Below are 9906 nucleotides of genomic sequence, written 5' to 3'. Positions count from 1 at the left end.
GAGAGAAATAACTATGCCCATATTCCCAAATATTGTTTATAAATGTTCTTTTACATTTAAAGGGGGATATGATATAGATATGAATAATTTGCATTGGTATGAATCTTGGTTTATTGATACAAGTTTAAGGTCAATTTTGTTATATGTATATGTATTTCTGATCTTGATTAAGGTATTTTGATTGTGTAGTTCATTTTAAAATGTAATGTATATAGGTTGTTAATAGATAATCATCTATAATAGTCAAGTTTGTAGTCATGTTAGTTAGACTTTCTAGGTGTGCATAGATATATTTCAGATAGGCATTCTTCATATCTTTCAAAGACTACAGAATATGGCATTTAATGTTTTAATAATTTAAGGGTTTTCATGACAATGAGACACGTCTGCTTCTGGCAGCACCAATCTACTTCAAGAAAAAGATGGGCATCAAAGAGGCTCCTTATGGAGTTTGATAGCCATTTGGGCAAGACACTGCTCTTGCCTGGACTGATGCATGAACTGGACACAAAGAATCTGCAGAGAGAGGACTGCTGAACTTGCCTAAAGGTGAGATGCTGGGAAGGCTACAGTGGGCCACACAGTCCAGAAACCTTGACTTAAAGTCACCCTTTCATCCTTAAGTTATTTTTCCAAGTGTCTTTGTCACAGGGACAAAAAGCAGCTAATGCAGTATTCTCTCGTCCCTGGCCAAGGGTGGCAGGTCTAGCTTCCTGTGGTTTCATTGTTCCTGTGGCCATTGTTCAAATTCACTGTCTCTGGGTCTCCCAGAGACCCAAGGGGCACCCAAGTGATCCTCAGTCCAGGTTACTACATGGTCCTGGACTTTTCCTTTCCTTTCTTTTTTTGTTTTGTTTTGTTTGTTTGTCTTTTTTGTTTTGTTTTGTTTTGAGACAGGGTTTCTCTGCGTAGCCCTGACTATCCTAGGACTCACTTTGTAGACCAGGTTGGCCTCGAACTCATGGAGTTCCACCTGCCTCTGCCTCCGAAGTGCTGGGATTAAAGGTGTGCACCACCACTACCTGGAAGGTCCTGAACCTTTCTTTCTTTCTTTCTTTCTTTCTTTCTTTCTTTCTTTCTTTCTTTCTTTCTAGAGCCTGTCCTGGAACTAGCTCTTGTAGACCAGGCTGGCCTTGAATTCACAGAGATCTACTGAAGAGACCAAGAATAAGAATATAGAAATGTAGATTCCAGAAATAAAAATGTGGAAATAAAGCAATCCAAAGTTGTCAGCATAGGAGAATGAGAGCAGACGGTCAGCAGCTGTCTCAGCAGTTTAAGGATTAACTATTATCTGTGGGCTACTCTGCTTTACAATCAATAGCTCTGTCTGCAAGGCTGAAGCGGCCTCTGTAAACAGGCTCAGCATTTAGATTACACCACCACCACTCCCACCACCACCACCCCTCACCCCCAGTCACTCAAGACCAGCAATTGATGTGAGCTGAGTTACCTTTCAAATGATGGGATGTACCTGACTTTTTGGTTGTTTTCCCATACCCTTTCCTGCCACGTGAAACTGGCTGTATCAGGGGCGTGTAGCCCTTTGGTAAACACCCTCAGGGAGCGCCAGAGGAAAACAATGGACTAAACACAAACACTAGTTTAACGGAAAAACTCTATAAATGGAAAGTGTAAAAAAAAAAGTCAATTTGTATCTGAGTTTTACCTCAAGAGTGTAAAAATTCCTTTGTTCATGCCTAATGTTTGCTGCTTCTTACTATAAAAAGGGAGCTCGGAAACCGTCCTTTGCTGCGGCCTTGCAAGTCCATCTCTGGCCATGGTCTCGGCTAGCTGATCAGCTTTTTGTACCCCATGGAGATTTACTTTTTAATTTTTTTCTGGAATAAAGTTTGCTCCTGGTTTAATAGACTTTGATGGTCTGTCCCCTATCTTTCTGTGACGCCTGTAGACCCAACACTGTCTGCTTCTGCCTCCCAAATGCTGGGATTAAAGGCCTGAGCCACCACACCCAGCCCATTTTCTTTCAGAAATATAATTTTTTTCTTTTCTTTTTTCCCCCAAGCTATTCTGTCCCCGTCTTGGCCATGGTTTAATTGGGAAAGGTCTCCAGTAGACAAACATGTTTAGACACTTGGTCCTCAGCAGGTGGCGCTGTTTGGGCAACTTTGAGGAGCAGGGAGCTGTAGGAGATATGCTCCTGGGCTCAGGCTCACCCTGAGTTCAATTTTCTGACCTCTGCCACGCTGTTAGTCCTTTGCAAAGGTAGAAATCAAGCCAGTTGGAATCAATACTGACCTCCCCTCTGAGTTCGTGCCTTCTCTGGGTTCTCCTTGACCCAGTTCAGCTCTCTATCCAGCCTGGACTTCCCCTGAACTCTGATTGATCTCATTCTGTCCCTCTCTGACTTCCGCCCACTTACCCAGCTTAGAACATCACGCTCCCTCTTTTTTGATGATGTTCGCTTGTTTGTTTATTGGACTTTTAAAAACTAATAGATTTGACTTAACATATTCATTTATAGACAGATGATAGATAGATAGATAGATAGATAGATAGATAGATAGATAGATAGATAGATATAGATGATAGATGGATGGGTGGATGGACGGACGAGATTCCCGTAGCCCAGGCTGGTCTCCAACTTGACACGTAGCCAGGAGTATGACCCTGAACTTCTAATCCTCCTGCTCCCACCTTCTGAGTTTAGGAATTACAAGTTTGTGTCATCTTCCCTGTTTTATGCAGTGCTGAAGATGGGAGCCAGGGCTTTGTGTATGCTCAGCCCCCTTCCTGCTCACCAACTGTGGGGATTGTTCCTGCTCACCAACTGTGGGGGTTGTTCCTGCTCACCAACTGTGGGGGTTGTTCCTGCTCACCAACTGTGGGGGTTGTTCCTGCTCACCAACTGTGGGGGTTGTTCCTGCTCACCAACTGTGGGGGTTGTTCCTGCTCACCAACTGTGGGGGTTGTTCCTGCTCACCAACTGTGGGGGTTGTTCCTGCTCACCAACTGTGGGGGTTGTTCCTGCTCACCAACTGTGGGGGTTGTTCCTGCTCACCAACTGTGGGGATGGTTCTTGCTCACCAACTGTGGGGGTTGTTCCTGCTCACCAACTGTGGGGATTACAGGTGTGCGCCACCTTCCAGAAACAAGCACCCTTTTAGGATCCCAGCCTCAGGCCTTGAACCCTGCTGGTATCTGAATTTGAGGGGCACAGGCAAAGAAACCAAAATAAGGATGACAGTGGTGTTGCAAGCTTTTAATCCCAGCACTCAGAAGACAGAGGCAGGCAGAACTCTGTAAGTTTGAGACCAGCCTGGCCTACAGAGCGAGGTCCAGGACAGCCAAGGCTACCCAGGGAAACCCTGTCTGGAAAAACAACAACAAAGAAATCAAAACAGCCACTCTGTGGGTGGAAGGGGGGAAAGTTTATTCCAAACTGTCCAGGCTGTCTCTCGGGAAAGCCGAGAGAGTTGGGGCCGGGGGTAGATTCTTCATGGTTATAAGAGAATAGGAAGAAGGGAGCCTGCAAGCTGGGGTGGGGGCTTTGAAGTATAAAACAAGTCCTGTGAGTAAGGTCTAGGGGAGCCTGTAGGCTAACATGGATCTTGTAGGCTGGCAAAGGCACCCGGACATTTGTTAATGGGAGAGCAATATGTCCCTAGTTTCTTTTGGACCAGACAGTGTCCACACAGGTTGGTCTTTCATTGGTGTCCTGAAGTCCCAGAGCCATGGCCTCAGGGAAGGAGGAAGTGAGCTTTGGGGGAAAAGTCCCTGATCCTCAGAAGTAAGCTCAGGTAAGCTCAGAAGGTAAGCAAGTTCAGGGCTGAGCAAGTCATATCCAGGGAAGAAGCCCACCTTCATCAGGCTTGAGACAACCCTGAATGATGCTCACATCCCTAGTTCCCTGCCACCAGAAGTCCCCGGATGCTTGCCCAGACACTCCACAGTACCCAGGGGATCTCTACCCAACTTCTAAGTCTATCAGACTAGAGAAGAAATGGGATCCAAAAGGCCCAGTTTTAGGGTCTGGGAAGACAGCCCAGTTGGTGAAGAGCTTGCCTAGCAAACATGGAGACCTGAGTTCGATCCCTTCTGGGGGATTTTATTCATATAAAAATTCTGGGCATGGGGGCTGGAGAGATGGCTCAGAGGTTAAGAGCATTGCCTGCTCTTCCAAAGGTCCTGAGTTCAATTCCCAGCAACCACATGGTGGCTCACAACCATCTGTAATGAGGTTTGGTGCCCTCTTCTGGCCTGCAGGTATACACACAGACAGAATATTGTATACATAACAAATAAATAAATTAAAAAAAAAATTCTGGGCATGGTGGAGTATGCTTGTAATCCCATTCCGATGAGACAGAAATAGTGGATTCCAGAAGCTCGCTGGCAGTCAACCTAGCTTAATCAGTAAATTCTAGACCAGAGAGGGACCTGCTTCAAAGGAAGCAGACGGTGCCATTTCTGAACATTACCACTGTCTTCTGACCTCCACATGCAGGAATGCGCCCACATGGGAGGAAACGGGGAGAGAAAGAGAGACAGAGGGGAGGGAGGGAGGGAGGGAGGGAGGGAGAGAGAGAGAGAGAGAGAGAGAGAGAGAGAGAGAGAGAGATCTTTAGTAAAGAAAAGGAGTTCCTGGCAGGCAGATCTCTGTGAGTTTGAGGCCAGTCTGGTGTATGGAGCAAGTTCCAAGACAGCCAAAGCTAGACAGAGAAACCCTGTTTGGTCTCTGAAATGTCTCTGCCATGAAACTGGCTGTGCTCAAGCCTCCTGGCTGCCAGCCCATTCTGTTACGGCAGGTCTGGCAGCCACATCTGGATTCTAGGGCCTTCCCAGGTGCGTCTTCTGGAAGCTGTGTCTAATGCTGCTCCGAGCTGGCACCTGCTAGCTGTCCATCATTCATCAGCCATGCTAGGCCACTAAGAGGCAGCAGAGGACCATTCTTGTGCTTGTGAGTGGTTGAGACAAACTGCCTGGAATCAAATCTCTGAGATTTCTTCTTCTTCTTCTTCTTCTTCTTCTTCTTCTTCTTCTTCTTCTTCTTCTTCTTCTTCTTCTTCTTCTTCTTCTTCTTTTTCCTCTTCCTCTTCCTCTTCCTCTTCTTCTTCAAGACAAGGTTTCTCTGTTTAGCCTTGGCTTTCCTGGAACTCACTTTGTAGACCAGGCAGGCCTGGAACTCATACAGATCCACCTGCCCCTGCCTCCTGAGTATCATTTATTCATTTTTAATTATGTGTGTATGTGTCTGCATTTGGGCACAGGCTTGTGAGTGCAGGTACCTAAAGAACCAGAGACATCGAGTTCTCTGGAGCTGGAGTTAGAGATGAGTGTGAGCCACCCAACGTGGAAGCTGGGAACTGAGCTCAGGCCCTCTGCAACAGCAGGATACATTCTTAAGAGATGGGCCAACACGCCAGCCCTAGTGTTCTAGTTTTGGGGGTTGCTTTTTTTGATTTTTGCTTTAGTTTTGGGTTTTGGTTTTTTTCAAGACAGGGTTTCTCTGTGTAGCTCTGGCTGTCCTAGAACTCACTATTAAACCAGGCTGGCCTCAAATTCAGTAATCCACCTGCCTCTGCCCCTGGGTGCTGTGATTAAAGGCGTGTGCCACCACCTTTAAAAACTATTTTTTAATTATATCTATGTGTGGGTATGTGCACATGAGTGCAGGTGCCTGCAGAGGCCAGAAGAGGGCGCTGGATCCCCTGGAGCTGGAGTTACAAGTATTTTTGAGCCACCAGAGGCTTCTGGAAACTGAATTTTACTAGAGCAATACAAACTTTTAACTATTGAGCCATCCAGCACCCGCCTGCCTCCCCATCTTTATTAGGTTGTTTTGTTTTGTTTTTGAGACAGGGTCTCTCTATGTAGTCCTATTAGTCCTGGAACTCACTATGTAGACCAGGTTGGTCTTGAACACAAAAATCCACCTGCTTCTGCCTTCTAAGAGCTGGGATTAAAGGCATGCACCACCACTGCCCAATTTTAGCTACTCCTCCCCCTTTTAAAAACAGGGTCTCAGCTGGTGGTGGTGGTGCATTCCTGGAGGAAGAGGAAGGCAGATCTCTGAGTTTGAGGCCAGCCCAGTTAATAGAGTAAGTTCCAGGACAGCCAGGCCTACACAGAGAAACCCTGTCTCAAGAAACAAAATAATAACATAGGGGCCAGCCATGATAAGCTAAGTATGGGCAGGTCACCCAAAGGAAGTTCTTTATTGCCAACCATTATCATCTGCCAGAGTAGAACTTGGCACTCAATAAATTTAATAAGAGGCCTGAGGCAATACCTGGTGGTGGCAGAACCCAACCACCACCCAAGAACAGACCATTCAAAGGAAATGCCTAACATTCCAACTGCTGTAGATAGGATCACCTGCCAGGGTACATTCACCAGGACACCCCTAGACAAATGTCAGCCAATCAGGGGTCCTGAACTCAGAAACCCCTCACCCCCACCACCTTTACTACTATCCAATTCTAACTGAGCTCAGGGCTCTCCGGTTATTCCAATATGTTGTACATGCAGAGAGACCGAGTTTACAAACTTGATTAAAATAAAGGCTCTTTGCTTTTACATACAGGACTCGGTTTCCTTATTGGCTTTTGCAGGGACTTCGCAGATTTGGGCATAACAAATAACAATAATAACAACCCCTCCCAAAAAATCAAAAACCACACACAGGGTCTCATGCAGTCCAATCTTGAACTTGCTATGTAACCTAGAAGGATTTTGTATTCCCAATCTTCTGTCTCCAATATTACAGGCATGCTTCACAGGAGACTTATGTGGGGATGGAGCCAAGGGCTTTGGGAGAACTAGGCAAGCATTCTACTAACTGAGACACCTGGTTTTGTTTCAAGTTGGGTTTGATCCACTGGTCCTCTTGCCATCACCTCCCAAATACCAGGATTAGAAGTGTATATGACCTGTCGGGCAGTGGTGGTGTACGCATTTAGTCTTTAGTCCCAGCACTTAGCAGACAGAGGCAGGCGGATATCAGTGAGTTTGAAGTCAGCCTGGTCTACAGAGTGAGTTTTAGGACTATCAGGGCTACACAGAGAAGCCCTGTGTCAAATACAAACAAAAAGACCACACTCATCTTCTTTTATCATTTTTGCCGTGCTGGAGGTTGAACCCATGTTAGTGTGTGCACTCCAACTAAGCTGAGTCCCTGGATTAACAGCAGGAAGTCAGTGAGTTCCAGGTATTTGATTCTGTGGCACTGGGAATAGAACCTAGAACCTTACTTATGCTAGGCTAGTACTCTACCACTAAGCCACGCCCCCAGCCCCTTATTGGGGGATTCTAGGCAGGTGCTCTGCCACTAAGCCACGCCCCTAGCTCCTCACTGGGGGATTCTAAATGGGTGTTCTACCATTGGGTCACATACCCAGAAAGCCCCTCATTGGGGGATTCTAGGCAAGAAGTCTACTTACCCTGAGGTAATCTAATCCCCCTTTTCCCTACCCATTCTTATTTCAAATAGGATCTCATTAAGTTACCCAGGCTGGACTTCAACTTGCCATCCTCCTGTCTCAGTACCCACATATGCCAACCACACCCCTGGAGCTGGGATTATAAACCTGAGCTGTGAGGCACAGATTGTTAGTTTTGTTTGTTTTTTGAGGCAGGGTTTCTCTGTGTAGCCCTGACTGCCCTGGAAGTAGCTATGTAGACCAGGCTGGCCTCGAACTTACTGAGATCTGCTTCCTGAGTGCTGGGATAAAAGGCATGGGCCATCACCACCTAGCCTCATTTCCCTAATTTTATGTTAGGAGGGGACAAGGGAGGGGCCTTCAATCCTTTCTTCTGACCTCGTTGCAAGCTGATTCCTAACTGGCCGCCATTCATTTAAGGCTGTAAATGTCTGGCCAGGGCTGGCAGGTAGGCTGGGAGCCTTGCATACTAAAGAGAGAAGGGACTCAGATCCTCAAGACTTTAGCTGTGTGGCCCACGCCCACCTTAGGGCACTGTCAAAGGTCCAGCGTGGGAGCGGATGAAAATGGACAGATTCGCCACCCACCTCTGAGCCCTTCCAAAGAGCATGTGGACTGGCGTGCAAACAGATGAGGCAGGTACAGTGTAGGTCTCTTGGGTGGTTTCCAGACGGTAACCTGGAGATGAGGAACAGTGGCAAGCTTTTAGAGGCCGGAGAGAGGTTCCTATGGCAACCCTGAAGGCAAGGACCACCTGGAGCCTGATGCCCCATCCTCCAGGAACAACTCCCGTGGTTTTTTACGCCCTAAAAAAACCCAGAGCAGATTATTCCGTAAAGACCGCAAAGGCGGAGACAGAGGGGAGAAAAGAGGACCTGAAAGCCGGGATAAGCTCCCGCATTAGCGCTTTGGCCGGCTCAGCAAGCAGATTTCAAAGAAGGGATGGGAGTCCCAGCAACAGGCCGGCCATTGGCACGGAGGCAAAATGCTGGTTTGTGATTGGCTCTTGCCACGGGCAGGATGGAAGATCTCCTGGCGGGGTGGGGCGTGGCTGAGCCGCGGCCCCGCCTAGCTCACATCCGGGTACCTGGGCATCCCGAAATGGCCAGAGATGGGGTAGTGGTCACTCTAGGATGGCTTGCACACGCAGGTAGCACAATCCTTCGTCTGAAGTTCAGGTGTTTAGGGAGGGGTGTGGGTACTCGGGAAAGGAGATCTCTGATTGGCGGGGCTCGAGGTCGCTGCTGCCATCAGGGTCCTTTAAGCAGACACCCGCACTAACAGGGACAGCTGCAGAACTGGCAGTGTCCACCAGGAGGTAGCAGAGGACGATGGTGCTGGAGTCCCTGAGCGTTTTGGAGAACAGATCCCAGACTTGGGCCAGGAAGAATCCTGAATCCCAAGCACCCCCGCCCCCGCCCCAGCCCTAGCAGTCAGTCTCGTTGTACCAGGTAATAGTTCAGGGTCAAGCCAGTTAACACTGTTGCTTCCTTAGCCTGTATGTGTGTGTGTGAGAGAGAGAGAGAGAAAGAGACAGAGAGACAATATGTATGTATGTGAGAGAGGGAGAGGGTGTAATTGTATAGCTCTGGGTGACCTGGCTTCGAACTCACAGCACTCCTTACCTCCTCCTTCAGAGACTACAGATGAATGACTCCTCCCAGGGTCTAGCAGGGCTTGCAGGGTTTTTTGTTTGTTTGTTTGTTTGTTTTTTGCGTGTGTGTGTTTTTGTTTTTGAGAGCAGGTCACACGCAACCCAGGCTAGTCTCAAATTTACAGAAGCTGGCTTGAACTCCAGGTCTTCCTGCCGCCCCCCGCCCCCCCCCCCACTACTTTTGTACCTCATCTTTTCATTTTATTTCCGAGACTGGCTTCATGGAATCCAGGCTAGTCTTGATCATATCCTTGCAATTTTAAAAAAGATTTTGTGTGGGTGCGTGTACACAGGCATATGTGGATGCCGGAAGAAGCTGCTGGACTCTCCTGTCACTTCCTACCTATTCCTGAGGTAGGGTCCTTTTCCTGAGCCTGGGATCTGAATTTCCTCAGCGAGCCTGGTAGCCAGCAAGCTCCAGTTGATGGTGTTGTAGCGCTCAGGTCACTGGGCTTGCCAAGGGGATGCTGGGTCCTGGTGATTGCACATGCGCATATGGACCACTCTTGGCAAGGGGGGGCACGGCCCCAGCTATCAACCTCAACTGACCGTCAGACCTCCCAGAGTGTTGGGGTTCCAGGTGTGCCCCACACCTGGTTTCCGCCGTCCTGAGGATGGAACGCAGGACTCCGTGCATGTTAAGCAAACACTCTACCAACGGAGCGCCAGCCCATGTTCTGTTATTTTATACTTACCCGGCTTTGTTTTGTCCACGACCACTAGGTTATCAGTCTTTGGCTCATGCTTTTAATCCCAGCACTAGGGAGGCGGTGAGGGTGAGGGGCATGGCGCTGAGTTTCCAGGCCAGCATGGTCTACATATTGAGACCCTGTCTGTTGGTTGCTAAAT

This window comes from Microtus pennsylvanicus, chromosome 1 (genome assembly GCF_037038515.1).
Source record: "Microtus pennsylvanicus isolate mMicPen1 chromosome 1, mMicPen1.hap1, whole genome shotgun sequence".
Taxonomy (NCBI): domain Eukaryota; kingdom Metazoa; phylum Chordata; class Mammalia; order Rodentia; family Cricetidae; genus Microtus; species Microtus pennsylvanicus.
The sequence above is the reverse complement of the archived record's forward strand: the minus strand, read 5'-3'. Positions refer to the sequence as shown.